We start from the raw sequence: 14,811 nt of genomic DNA, 5'->3' as shown, positions 1-14,811 counted from the left end.
CTCGACTTACTGAATTAATCTGTACTGGAACAGTGGCTGCAGGTCGAAAAGTCTGTAGGTCGAGGCTCCATTGACCTACAATGCATTGAAAACTAATTAATCCGTAACCGGCCGTTTTTGTTCCATTTTGGGTTTTTCCCCCCAGTCTGTAGGTTGATTCTCCGGCTGCAAGTCAAACCTAAATTTTGCGGCCAGAGAAGTCTGTAACTCGAAAAGTCTGTAAGTGGAGCCATCTGTAAGTCGAGGGTTCACTGTACTGAGTGGAAGCAGCTCGACTTTGCTGTCAGTGCAACATACCTGCTAGAGTTGCACCTTTCCATCAAAGTGGATGGCACAAGCTGACAGTAAATCAATCATAATGAATGGTTAGAAGGAACCATAAACTAAGGCTGATTGTAGGAGAATCAGAGTTAGTATGGCCATGAGACATACTGACTGCTGGATTTTGGAAGTTGCAGTCCAATAAAGGAATTTTTCCATGCTCTGTGGATAATACAGAATATTATTTTCCTTTCCTGGTTCCAGCCATTGTTGTTTTATTTCCTTCCTGTCCTGCACAGTTCTGCTCTGGATTCTCAGCTGTTCTGGATGCACCCTTTCTTGCTCTGTAGTTTTGTGGTCTTGGTTTCTCCCACTGCAGTTTTTCTAGTTGCTTTTTTTGCATACTGAATTCTTATAAAACTCCTTCTTTTAATATGAGTTATCGCCCTGAATAATAGTTTTCTCCCAGTCATGGGAGACTGCAACCAAATAACCAGATAATGCTGTGGTACACATTTGAGGGTGTGTTCAGATGGAGAAATAGATCATGCAATTTTTCTGGTGATCAGACAATATACAGAAGATTGCAAACAAGCCTTATCCCTTTTGGTCCAGTAACAGGGCTACTCTTTTTTTGGAGCTGGGCAGGAGCTGTTCCTGTAGGGAGGGAAGGGCCACTTTAAGGGAGATTGCTCCCAGCAAAGCAAATTTTTCCGGTGGGATCAGACACAATCCTTTCTCACCATCTCATTCTCAATGACTGAAATAGTATTTTAAACTACAGAAATATTTAAAGTGATTATAAAAACAAATATAAGATGCCAACTCTCAGGGTATTCTTAATGCCTATCTGTGTTTGAGATATATTATTTATGGTCTTGGAGCTATGAGGGAACAAAACATTATTATTACGGAGTTCGCAGGAATATTAATTTACACAAATATTCTGACTTCTCCACCCTATGCTGGTATTATTGCTTCTCTGCTCCTTCTCTTTACTTCGCTCATCTGCTATTATTAGTTTTTTCACACTGAGTTTTCCCTTCATCGATACCGGTGCTTGTCTAGCTCTTTCCTCTACTCAATCCTCCTCTTCCCTTATGTTGTGTTTCATGCCTAGCAGGCTCCAGGAATTATATGCAGTCTAGGAGGGTTCACTGAAGAGTGGCAGTTTAAATATAGAACCAGGAGACAATGTACTCTTTGAGTATGATTCAGTAGCCAATTGTGGATCCACCTGAGAGCTGTTCTATCCAGCCCACATTTAGTTAGCTTGCTAATCAGAATGTCATGGGACACTTTGCCAAAAGCTTTGCTGAAGTCAAGACCTATTACATCCACAGCATTCCTACTGTCTACCAAGCCAATTATTCGATCAAACTGAAATAAGATTAGTCTGGCAGGACTTGTTCTTGACAAGTCAGTGTTGACTTCTAGTTATGACTGCATTGTTTTTAAGGTGCTTACAGACTGATTGCTTTATAATCTGCCTCAGAATTTTACCCAGAATTAATGTTGGACTGACTGTTCTGTAGTTCACAGGTTCTTCCTTTTTGAAGATAGGGACCTTATCTCTCCTCCAGTCATCTGGCAGTTGATCCATCCACCATGACTGCAATAAAACAATTTACAGTAGTTCTGAAAGTTCTTTAGCCAGCTTCTTCAATACTATTGGGTACAGTCCATCACCCTCTGGAGATTCTAAATTGTTCAAAGAAATTAGGTGTTCCTTGATATTTGGTCTATCAATCTCAAGTTGAAACTGTGCCTCCCTGCATTTGTTTGTTTGTTTGTTTGTATATGCCACCTTTCTTCCCATAGAGGACCCAAGACAACTCACAAGAGGTAAAATAAAAAAATTTAAAACAATATAACAATATCACAATTAAAAACAATTAAACATATATTAAAATTAAAACAATCAAGTATAAAAGCATAAAAAACCTATAAGTTAAAAACCGGCATTTTACTGCTTAAAAGCCTGCCTGAAGAGGAAATACTTCACATTTGCCTGGAAGATCAGATTATTTTTTTGAAGAAAACCAAGCTAAAGTAGGAATTGAACCCTTCTGCCTTTTCTTTCTCATCTGTTATCATTTTTCCATCTCCAAAGAGTAGCTGAGCCACTGTTTTATGTCTGTCTTTTGCTAAACATGCACCTGAAGAACTTTTTTGTTGCTTTTAGCATCTCTTGCTGGCCTCAGCTTATTCTCAGCTTTTGCTTTCCCAATACCATCCCTATAATTCTTTACTATCTGTTCTCTTCCTTTGTGGCCTGGCCTCCCTTCCACTTCTGAAATGTGTCCTTTTTTGTTTTCAGGCCCTCTCTGAGCTTTTTGTGAAGCTGTGTTGGTCCTTTTTTGTTGTTTGCCACCTTTTTAAAAATCTTGTTAATTGTGCTTTTACGAATCATCATTTGCCATCAAGTCAACTCTAACTTATGATGACCATTTCCAAGGTTTTCTAAGTAGAGAATACTCAGAAGTGGATTACCATTCCCTTCTTCTGGGGGCATCCTGGGACAATGTAGCTTACCCATGACCACACAGGCTAGCTCTTCCCCCAGGAGGCACAGTGGGGGATCAAATTCCCAACTTCAGGCTTCACAGCCAGATTCCTAAACCACTGAGCTATCCAGCCAGTGTAATTGGGCCTTTAGAATTTCCTTTTGAAGAAACTCCCACCCATCTTGAAATCCTTTACTTGTTAGGACCACGTGCCATGGGGCCTTACTTGTTTCTGAGTTGATTAGAACTGGATTTCCTAAAATCCAGTGTACAAATGCAGCCACAATCAGTTTTTACTTCCTTTGAAATCAAGAATCCAAGTATAATGTGGTCACCATCAAAGATGATTTGCTTGTGTCACGTAGATTATAAACAATATGTACACTTTTTGTTCATCCTCTATGGTGGTTGGTTGTCATTGTACAGAGTCTGATGCCCTTCAGATGTTTTTAGTATAATTTCCATAACCCATGATCACTAGTAATAGTGGCTGGGGCTTATAGGAGTCATCTTCCAAAATATCTGGAGGGCTCCAAGTTATCTACCCCATGAACTCCATGCACACAGAGATTGAGTCTGAAACACTTCCAGCTGATATTTTATAACAAGTTACAACTGTGTAAAATATTCTTTAAGTTATTAATTAATCACAAGAAAAGAGAGGTTACTTTCCTGTAACTCTGGTTCTTCAAGTGGTCATCAGTGAATTCACACTAATGGGTTAAGTCTGTGCCTGTGCAGAGGTCTCCAGAATATTCTAGAGCTAAAAATTTGCTAGGACCGCCTCCCTCGTAGCCCACGTGGTCCTAGCGATTGCCTCAGTTCCTTTTTGCACCTCCTGCATGAACAAAATTCCAATTTCTGATGGACACGACGCCTGTCTGTTCTGTCTCAGGGAAGCGCATCAGCTATCCGTTTGCCCAAACTGTAAAAATTTCACCAAACAGTCCATAAAACAGGCACAGACCTAACCCATTAGTGTGCATTCACAGAGACCATGAAGAACAAAATATTTTTTTCACTGCAACTGTTCAATCACTTGAAACAGAGTGCTCTAATGCTTTTATATATAAGCAGATACTGTAATATCCAAACTGTAGTCTGGATGAAGAGCAAAACATTTTCGTATCCCAATAGCTATATATGACAAAGGAGTTTAGAAAATGACACCGTTGCTTTTGCAGGTGTACAAAACAACTTTATAACTTTTGCTTGCTGGTTGCTGGCTGCTAAATACATTTTTAAAGGAATTATATAAACAGCACTGATTCCTCTGACAACTTTCAAGGCACATGGGTTATACTATGTACTGTGAAGTTTGCTGCTATATTAATGTTTACCTAGGAGTAAATATTATTGAACTCTGCATAACTTATTCTTGAGTACATATATATACATTATCACTATGGGAAGCATACAGACTTATATGTGATTCAACTTGGCCTTTAAGGCATAGAAACACTTGAATGTAGGTTAACCAAGAAAGCAACACAGATGTCGCTGGGGCAATGGCATTTCAGCTGGTTGAGAAGCAAGACGTCCTGATGGACTAAGCCAAACTTCATTAGTTATTGGTTAATTTTAAAAAATTGAGACTGGGAACATTTTAGCTTTTAGGATATTAAAAGCATGAAGTATGTACGTAACAGGAACTGACAAAATAACAAATACAGCATTCTAAATGAGACTTCTCTCCTGGCAAAAGCTTTGGGTAACTTTAATTAATGCATACCAAACACCCAGCTCTCTGACCAGGTTAGTCATTGATTTTGTCTGAGGGATTTTTGTTCTAGGAAAGAAGGGGACTTTCTTTTTGTTGTTGTTCTAAGAAAGAAGGTCACAAAGCCATCATAATTAAATTCTGAGTACATTATTTCTGCAGGAAAAGCAATGTTTATTGGAATTTTGTTTGAACTAAGCTGCAAAGTGCTTGTGGGACGGTATGCTATTTCTTGCAGCATGCCAATTTCTTTTTCAATTTCTTTTTTAAAAACAGGTTTATTTGAAATAGTAACAAACTGATACAAAACACAGTTCTACAATCAAATTATAACAATGAGCTTTGCATGAGGGAGAGAAGAAGAGCGAGAAAGAGAGAGCAAAGTATTACTCCATTTATATTATATGTGTACTGTATTCCTGTAGATTTTAACTCCTTCCATGTTTGTGCTTGCTTTATAGTTATAAAGATGATGGTTGTGAGGACTTCTTTTTCATTGTTTCACGTGAGAACAGAAATGTCTGAAGAAGATTTACAGTATATAAGCGTATTCTTCAATATAGTCCCATGAGTCTTGAGAGGATTTGTATATTTGTCTTTGTTTAGTTGAACATCATAAAGGACAAACAGGTTGTGTTGAAGTTATATGTGTCCAAGATGTGTTGTGCATGCCTGAGTTCTTGAGTTAAATGTTCAGACATAGCTAAATCACAGACCATAATATAGCAATTATTCACACATAGGTTATCAGCTCCCTTCCAAGTGCTTTGCTCATTCTTGGTGTGCAGCAACATTTAGATTAGTAATTAAATCTTTATGCAGCACCCTAGAGTTGTTGTCTAGAAAAAAGCAAAAGCAAAGCGTGCTGCTTATATACTGCCCCATAGTGCTCTCTGGGCAGTTTACAAGTTAATTATGCAGGCTACACATTGCTCCCCCAGTGAGCTGGGTACTCATTTTACCGACCTCGGAAGGATAGAAGGCTGAGTCAACCTTGAGCCGGCTACCTGGGATTGAACCCCAGGTCGTGAGCACAGTTTTGGCTGCAGTACAGCGGTTTAACCACTGCGCCATAAGGCTTAGTAAAGTTAAGGGAAATTTTTTTAGATGGTAACACCTTCTTTTTTATATAGATGTATAGCTAGAACTGTGGGGCATGACCATCATATATGTGCAAAGGATTCCAAGTTACTACACCCTCTCCAACACAGGCTCAAAGAACTGTGTGTTGTGTGAGCTAGTTTTACCAGTGTTAAGTGCCAGTGATATATAAGTTTGACTGTGGTTTCTCCTACACTTGCCAATATTGATTGAAATAGCTCCTGATTCCAGATTTTGTTCCAAGACTCTGTGGAGATGGGCTGCCCTAGATCATGTGGCACGCCAAGTAATATCTGAGCCTGCATAATCACACAAGTCCATGCTCTATGGGAAACAATACTCATGTGTTTTCAGACTCCAGCTGTCTCTCTTGCATCTGTCTCACATTTTCTTTCATGTGATTTTCCAGTCTCCTAAACAATGTAATTCCCAAGGAATGGCTACCTGGAACGGATGGCTTGGAGTACCTGCTTCAGGACCTGTAAATGCTACCCTGCAATCTCTCCTTTTCCAGGTAAATCTTGCATCCCTCTGTTGATATATGCCAAAGCTGATGAGAATTGCAATCCAACAATACCTAAAAACGACATATTTCCCATCCCTGCCTTAGGCAATACAAGGTACAGTGGGGTCTTGACTTAAGAACGGCTTGAGTTAAGAACATTTTGACTTAAGAACCACTCTCATAGGAAAGTATTGACTTGACTTACATACTTAGATTTGAGTTAAGAACTGAAAAAAAACCCACGTGGGAGGCAGGGAAAGTGCAAAAAGTGAACTTTCAGTTAACTGTTGGCCAGTGAAAAGGGTGCCTGTCTGCTTCCTCACTCCTCCCAGCGTTTAGAGAGTGGATTGGGAGACAGTCTTCAGACTGCCTGGTACTGTAATGCCTGGACTGTCTTTTCCCTGCCTTCCCTGAACCTTTCTTGACCTAAGAAAAAAAGAAACAAAATATCCCCCTTTAGTGGTTGAAGGCAGAATAGCAGCTTCCCATTAGTTTCTATGGACGGAAAAGAGCAGATACGGATCAAATGGTTTTCAATGCATTCCTATGGGAAATGCAGATTTGACCTGAGAACTTTTTGACTTGAGAACCGCCTTCCAATACGGATTAAGTTCTCAAGTCAAGACCCCACTGTAATGTCTTCATGGGAAAACTCATTTTCCAATAGATAAAGAAACCAAATCTTTGGGAGGCAAGATTTTCTAGGAAAACTGCATGCATACCCATGCAACTATTTATATAGATTATTGTCCAACAAAGATTGTAAGTCTCACGGGAAATATCTAGGATGAACTTGCAGTCTTGGCATTTAATCTTCCCATATTATTTGGAAGCACCACATTCAGGCACATCATACTGTTGGAGCAGCTTTAGAAAAAAATAACATATAATCACTTAGAGCAGTGGTTCTCAAACTTTATTTTCCAGACAAGAAAATTGCTCTCTATCATCAGGGGCAAAAAAAAAGAAATCAACTGCATTACTAAAAGCAGGTGATCCTTATTGTTCTGCAGTCATTCTGTGGAATGTTTGCATTAAGCTTCCAGAACATTAGTGTTCTGTAGACCACTGGTTCTTAACCTTGGGTTACTCAGGAGTTTTGGACGGCAACTCCCAGAAGCCTTCACCACCAACTGTCCTGACTGGAGTTTCTGGGAGTTGCAGTTCAAAAGCATCCAAGTAACAAAGGTTAAGAACCACTGCTGTAGACCACAGTGTGGGAATCTCCGCTGTAGAGCAGCGATTCTCAACAAGGGCCATATGGCCCCACAGGGAGCCCTGACACATTTGAAGGGGTCCACAGATTGGAAATAATTGTTCACACACCTTATAAGGTTCATTTTGTGACTTACACAATCCTGATTCGGCCTATATTTCTTTTGCGTTGTGTTTATCAACATGGCCAGAAACTTCTGAAAGCCTGCCAGGGAATGGCCTGATTATCACAGCTGGTATGACCTCTTCCTGCTTTTTCATATCTGTACCCTGCCTATGAAACCATTTATATAGGTAAACTCCCCAAACAGTTATGTAACCCACCCCAAAACTAAAGTATATATTTTAGATGAGGCTGCAATTCAAAGCCTAAACTAAAGCATATGTTTTTAAGTTCCATAAGCAGCTTGCACGAAAGGAGCACTTATGAAAAACAATTATAAAGAGTTGGCAACATATCAGGAGAGACTGGTATTGTAGTCTGTCATTAAAAAAAATATTTTTAAACATTTATTTTCTGAAAAATGGTTAAATAGCGCCACCTGGAGCAACAATGCATACTGTTCTATTCTGATTCATTGGCTCAAGAAAATAAGGCTTAAGCCATTACAGCAGTGGTGTCGAACTGTGGCCCTCCAGATGTTCTTGGCCTTCAACTCCCAGAAATCCTGGCCAGCAGAGGTGGTGGTGAAGGCTTCTGGGAGTTGAAGTCCAAGAACATCTGGAGGGCCACAGTTCGACACCACTGCATTACAGTATATTACAGAATTAGTGAAGTACCCAGAAATACTGTACTACAATGGCATTATCTTATACATTTTTCAAAGAGGTAGCTAAAAAAACATTATTCTGAAAATGTCATTTTTATGTTAATGCACTTTCAAGAATAACAGATTATTTTAACATGAACTTTTGTGAATTACAGCTCCTCATTTTCAGATGTGTGGAGTACAATAATTGAATTTCAGATAGTATATGCAGCACGTATGGTCATGGATGTGGGATCAGAATGAGATGGATTATAGAAAATAACAGTTACATTATTGACATAGGTCCTTAACTTTCAACAGGCTAATTAGCATAAACATCCAAAGAATAAGTCAAGTAACAACATATAATAAAGAAACGTGTGGTATCTTTTAAGACTAACAAACTATAATACTGTGTGAGCTTTCATGAATATGCAACACATTTCCACATCTGAACAAGTGGGCTAAGTATGAACAAAAGCTCATGTGATCATAAATCTGTTTGTTGTAATAAGAGTGCCATGAGCTTTTGCTACCTTGCTGCAGTAAATTAACCTGTCTGCCACTGCAGAAACTAATGAGAAATGTCTCCTAAGAGAGACATCTGCCTGCTAGGCAGTTAAAGAATGAGTTCTGCTGTCAAGAAAGTATTTTTCTCTTCTCCTATGCTGAATCCTATTATGTTTTGTAATCCTTTTAGAATTTATTTTGGCTATACAGTGGACCCTCGACGTATGCATGGCTCGACGTGCGTACTTTTTCAGGTATGGACTTCTCTGGCCACAAAATTTCCATTCAATCTGCAGCCAGAGAATCGACCTACAGACTAGAAGGGGGAGGTGGGGAAAGCACCAAATTCAAATTTGGCGCTTCCCCCGCTTCCCCCTTCCAGTCCGTAGGCTGCCGATCGTGCCTCTGGATGCCTTCCAGGGCTTCTCCACCACCATGGGAGTCATCTCGGAGGTCCCCTGCCGCCGCCGATAGTGCCTCCGAAGCACGATAGGCGGTGGTGGGGACCTCCTAGAGGCCTCCCATGGTGGCGGGGAAGGCCTCCAGAGGTCCCCCCCCCCCGCCGACACAGGCTTTCCTAGGATGGACAGGGCCTACCTGGTAGGCTTTCCCGGGAAGTAGACTGGGCCTACCAGGGGAAGACCTCCCCTGGTAGGCCCAGTCCACCCTGGGAAAGCCTGTATTGGTGGGGGTGGGGGCCTCTGAGAGGCCTGTGGCAGCAGCAGTGAAGCCCTCAGAGGTCTCAGGCAGCAGCGATGGCTGCAGCAGGGGACCCCTGGAAGGCTTCGGAAAGGTAAGGTGTCATTATTTTAATTTTTTTTGGGGGGGGGAGGTTTCTTGGGCCAGTTACAGATTACCGGGTTTTCAGTGCATTCCTATGCGAAATGGACCCTCAACCTATGGACTTTTCAACCTGCAGCCACCGTTCCAATACGGATTAATTCCATAGGTCGAGGGTCCAATGTACACAAACTGTTATAAAACTAGCCTATTCATATATTTCGATGTTATGCTGAGGAATCATTGTACTCCATGCATTTGAGGAAGTGCAATGTGATCTGCAAAAGTTCGTGATAAATCTGTTAAATATAAATATATATTTTTAAAATTACATTTTTGTTACCTTGTGCTTTGATCTATGACACTCTTAAAAGACATTGTTGTTGTTTAGTTGTTGTGTCCGACTCTTGATGACCCCATGGACCAGAGCACGCCAGGCCCTCCTTTCTTCCACTGCCTCCCAGAATTGGGTCAAATTCATGTTAGTAGCTTGCGTGACACTGTCCAACCATCTTGTCCAATCAGAATCACATTGGCACAGTCTTGTCTCAGCTTAACGATGGTTTGGAGGAGTAGTGGTATTGGAGGAAAGAGGTAGAGGAGATGGGTGGCTCAATTTGCCATGAGGGTATTGCCCAGAGATCCCAGGCCGATCCCTGCCCTTGAGAAGTACACAGTGCATTTAGTGTTGGCTGTCGTGGTGAACAAATCTATGTCTAGTTGACTCCACCTGTTGCAAAGCTGGAAAAAGATGGTGTGGTCGAGGACCCAGTCCTGCATCTGAGAGGTTCGTTTGCTTAGATAGTCCACCCATACGTTGTCTTGCATGGCAATGTGGACTGCCATTGGAAAGATGTAGTTATCTAGGCAGAATTGGACAGCAAGGTAGAGGAGAGGTATAGAATGTGTACCTCCCTGTTTGTTGATATAGTGCTATTGTATTGTCTGTGGTCACTTGGACTGCAGTGCCTGGAATGGCTGGCAGAAAGGCACGGAATGCTTTGGAGATAGCTAGTAATTCCAGGTTGTTGATGTGGAGAAATTTTCATGGGAGGACCATGTGGCATGTATTTGAAGGTCTTTGCAGTGTGCACCCCAACTGACAGGGCTGGCATTGGTTGTGACCTGTGTTCACAGTTGGAGGGGTGCAAAGGGTTGACTGAGGAAAAGATTGGAGGGCATGATCCACCAAATCATCTGGGAAGCAAGCTCGTGGGTAACTTGTAGGCGCATAGTGGGCGCGTCGATAAGTGGATCAAATAACGACAGGTATCACGCCTGTAACTAGTGTATTTTCATTCTGGCATGTTGGATGATGGATGTGGTGGAAGCCATGAGGCCGTTGTGTTTGATGGGTGGTAACAGATGTGTATGGTTGGAAGTGAACAACAAGAGAGTGTATCTTGTTCGTGCGTTCTCGAGGGAGGAAAGCTCTTGGCGTAGTGAGAATCGAGAACTGCGCCTAGGTAATCTACTCTTTGAGATTGAGTCAGCACTGACTTCTCAAGATTGACCTTGAGGCTGAGATCTGCCAGAAGGGAAAGAGTGATTGCAGTGTCTTTGAGAGCTTAAGATTATGATTGAGTGACGAGTAACCAGTTGTTGATGTATGGGAATACAGAGATTCCGAGGGTGCGGATAAATGCTGCTACGGGGGCCATGCACTTCGTAAATACCCTGGGAGCTGTGGAGAGGCCATACTGGTGGAATGGATACTGGCGACGCTACTGATAGCGTTGAGGTCTATAACATGGGTGAGTAGTGTAGGAAAGTGTAGTTTTTCTCATCTTTTGTAGGTTATCGAGGATCTTATCTGTCTTGTTGTCAAATAGACCAGAGCCTTTGAAAGGTAAGTCCTCAATCCACATTTTAGAATCTTCTGAAATGCTTGCATAACGTAGCAAAGCATGTCTTCATAAGGCTACAGCTGTAACCATGTGTTTGGAGGCTGCTTCGATAATGTATCACACTGTGATTGGCTCCTGACGTGCTAATGCCATGGATTCTTGATGATAGGCGAGACCTCTAGGTTTGTATTTTCCAGAGGCGGACTGTAGAGATGGGACAGCCTTGTTCCAAAGGAACCTGTGGTATGCTCCCATCGTGGCTAGGTAGTTGGCAGCCCGGAGTGAAGGACACGAGGAAGTAAACTCTGTGACCAATAATATCCAATTTCCTTCCCTCCTTGTTATTTGGGGTGGCGTTGGAACGGTTATGAGAACGACTCTGGGTCACGTCTATAATGACAGAGTTAGGAGGGGGATGTTTGGAGAGAAATTCAATGTTGGTACCATGGGTTTTATATAGATTCTTGACCGTTCGAGAGATCTGAGGGACTGAAGATCGTTTGGTCCAGGACTGTTTAATAAACTTTAATAGTGATGGAATGAACCCCATACGAAGGGGAGGGGTCTGATCTTCATTGATATCTTCATATACCTTGCCGGATTCCGACTGAGTAGGTTGTTGGACGTCTAGATCCATGGCCTTGGCAATGTGGAGTACTAGCTGGAAGTAAAATGAGAAATCCTCAGAATGGGAAGGGAGATTAGCATCAGCCACATCAAAGTCAGGGGTGGCCAGATTAGGTGGTGACTCCTGCTGGGCTGAGGAGATAGAGGAATCAGTCCAACAAGTATTGTGGTGAAGGTGATGTGAAGGAATTGGAGGATACATTTGCCCGATTGTGCTTGAATGGTCTGGTATCATGCTTTTCCTGTACCGCTTGTGTGGGAAGGTCTAGTCTCCTCTTTTGAGGTTTTCTAGGGTTTGTGGTACCGGGCAGTGGTCCCGAGTAAGTTGTGGTAGCCTGTATGGATGATGAGCATTCCCGAGAGGGGGCAGGTATATTGGTTGCTTGTATGGAAGGCTCGAGAGAGGATTTAGATCTCTTCGGTACCATGGCAGAATAGGGTAGCACGGTGACCTCAGCAGAGGTATCTGCCCAAGATGGAGATTGGGTGAGCAAAGGAGAGGGTGGTTGGCCCAACGGAGGGATTTGCAATTGGTATCAAGATCAATAGTTGGTTGACTTTGTACGGAAGGGTGCTGTACCAATGGTTGAGTATCTATGGGAGGCTTCTTTGATTTTTTCGGTTTGGTACCGGTTGGTTTTGATGTAGTCTTAGGTGTTGGGGTGGATTGAGATGTTGATCTGCATGACTTTGACTTAGGTGACTACAGCGGTGAATTGGTGATTGAAGAAGCCAAGAGGTAGTTGAGTGGTTTGAGAGTCATCCATTTTAGGTGGTGGCCAGAGAGACAGCTCCCACAGAAAGGACTTTAGATGCTATTGGTGAAGATTGATGGCCTGTTTAGTGAAATTCTTGCAGCAAGAGCAAGAGGTTGGTTGATGTGATTCTCCCAAGCAAAACAGGCAAGAATCGTGTCTGTCAGAGATTGGCAACTTATTTGGGCACAAAGTGTAACTCTTAAATGCCCCTGCGGGAGCCATAAAAGGCGTGGAGGGAAGGGAGAATTTGGGGAGGGGGGAGGGGCGATGATTGAAGAAATAAAGAGTCTATTTGAAATATGAACGATTGGTATTCTTTTCTTTCAGAAAGAACCAGTTTGCACAAACAGAGCTCAGAAAGAGACCTCAAAGGTGACAAAGAGGAACTCTAGCTATATTCTCTTACTATAAGAGGGTGATGGATATGCCCGACCACTGACTACCAAAACATTGCATGGTAGAGCAATGGAAGAGTGATGGCTGGGCAACTTCAGTTCAAACCCTACCAAAGTCTAAATCCCTCTCCACAGATTTTTTTTCTGGTTTCAAAAGAATGTTGAGGGACTAATTCTACAAATCCATTTGGATTAGTGACAGAAATAGAGAATTTTCCTGTCAATATGAAAATGTATGTGGAATTATTTAAAGAAAAAAGTGATTAGATTAAAAGATTGGTTGTACAAAATGAGATCAATAGAGCAAATGAAACAAATTATTCAAAGTAAGAATATTTCATGGTTGAAATATATATACAATTAGAAAGATGGACTAATTAATGGGTAAAGAAATATAAGAAAGGTAGAGAATACACGAATTACAAAGAATTTCTATTGTCATATGAAGACATTCAGATGACTGATTCAGTAAAGGGCACAGTGAGTAAAATTTATGGATTCCTGCTCAATTTAGAAGAAGAAGAAAGTGATAAAGAAGGGGTGAAGCTAGTGTGGGAACAAGACCTTGGAAAAAGGATAAATGAGGAAGAATGGAGGAAGATGTGGAATATGAGGGTTTTAAGATTTATGCCAGTGAGAATAAGGGAATTTTTTAAAAAACTGTGTCTAAGATGGTATTTAACACCAACAAAATTAAATAAAATTAATACTAGTTATCTGAATATCTTGTGGAAATGTGAGAAGGAAATTGGTACATACTTTCACATGTGGTGGGAATGTGAAAAAGTCCAAAGATTTTGGAAACAAAATTTTAAATAATTAAATGATATGTGGAAAATACATAGAATTAAATCCTGAGATCGCTTTGTTATCAATATTTGAGAATGTGGAATATAAGATGATTAAAGAATTGATAACTAATTTATTAACAACAGCGAGATTAATAATAGCTAGGCAATGGAAATCAAAATCTGAATTTCAAATGGACGAATGGTATAATGAAATATAAAATATAGCTATAAATGATAAATTACCTTGTAATCTAAAGGTTAAGAAAGGAGAGTTGAAAAAGAATATTTTTATGACATATGGGGCAGATTCTTGGAATATGTATTATCAAGAGGAAAGGGGAAAGCTCCAAATCAAGAATCAATGCAATTGAAGGTTATTACAAGAGGTCCCTGTGATGGACAGGCCTGAAACCACACCTGTCCATCACAATGGAACACTAATTTAGTAACCAATGGTTGGGCAGGGGGGCGGAACCAGGGAATCTAAGAAGAGAATGGAGGACAGTTAGAGTTTCAGTTAGAGTTAGAATTTCAGTTAGCCAGGAGTTAGGGGATTCAGTTAGTGATGAGATAGGACAGTTAGGAGTTAGGGAAAGAGTTAGATAATTTGAAGAATTGTTTTGGAAAGAAACACTTGAAAAGAAATGTATAAGAGAACTGAATGCAACTGTTATAAAGTAATTGAAACTAAATACAAAGTAACCAGCATATTTCTAAGTTAAATGAAGTTTAATGAATACCAAATACAATACCATCTATGATTTCCTTGATTCTTAAATATGTTAATCTATTAATAAACAATATTATATTTGACAGGATTGATTCTGTGGTCCTAATTGGTACTTGAGGAAGGATTTCCTCTGGTGGCAGTGGATGTGGAGATAAGAGAAATTGTCATACCCGAAGGCAAACCTGTTTTGTTAGGGAGAACATACAGAGGAGCTGGGGGTGTGTGACATAAAGTGGTGGCTTAGCGGTGGAATAAGAATGAAAATCCAGTGAAATTTATTGGGTGGGATTTGAAGAGAAAGGAATCCAGTAAGCC

General features: G+C 40.9%; 1 long non-coding RNA gene across 1 annotated transcript; it reads left to right on the top strand.

Moving 5' to 3' along the window:
* The first annotated feature begins 40 nt into the window (after positions 1-40).
* Positions 41-14,340, top strand: LOC110085448 (uncharacterized). The gene is made up of 2 exons (XR_012084328.2): positions 41-6,103; positions 12,908-14,340. It is a non-coding gene; the product is annotated as an uncharacterized LOC110085448 (long non-coding RNA).
* The last annotated feature ends 471 nt before the right edge of the window (positions 14,341-14,811 follow it).

Source organism: Pogona vitticeps, chromosome 2 (genome assembly GCF_051106095.1).
Source record: "Pogona vitticeps strain Pit_001003342236 chromosome 2, PviZW2.1, whole genome shotgun sequence".
Lineage (NCBI taxonomy): Eukaryota > Metazoa > Chordata > Lepidosauria > Squamata > Agamidae > Pogona > Pogona vitticeps.
Note: the sequence above shows the minus strand (reverse complement) of the source record. Positions and strands in the feature narration are given on the sequence as shown.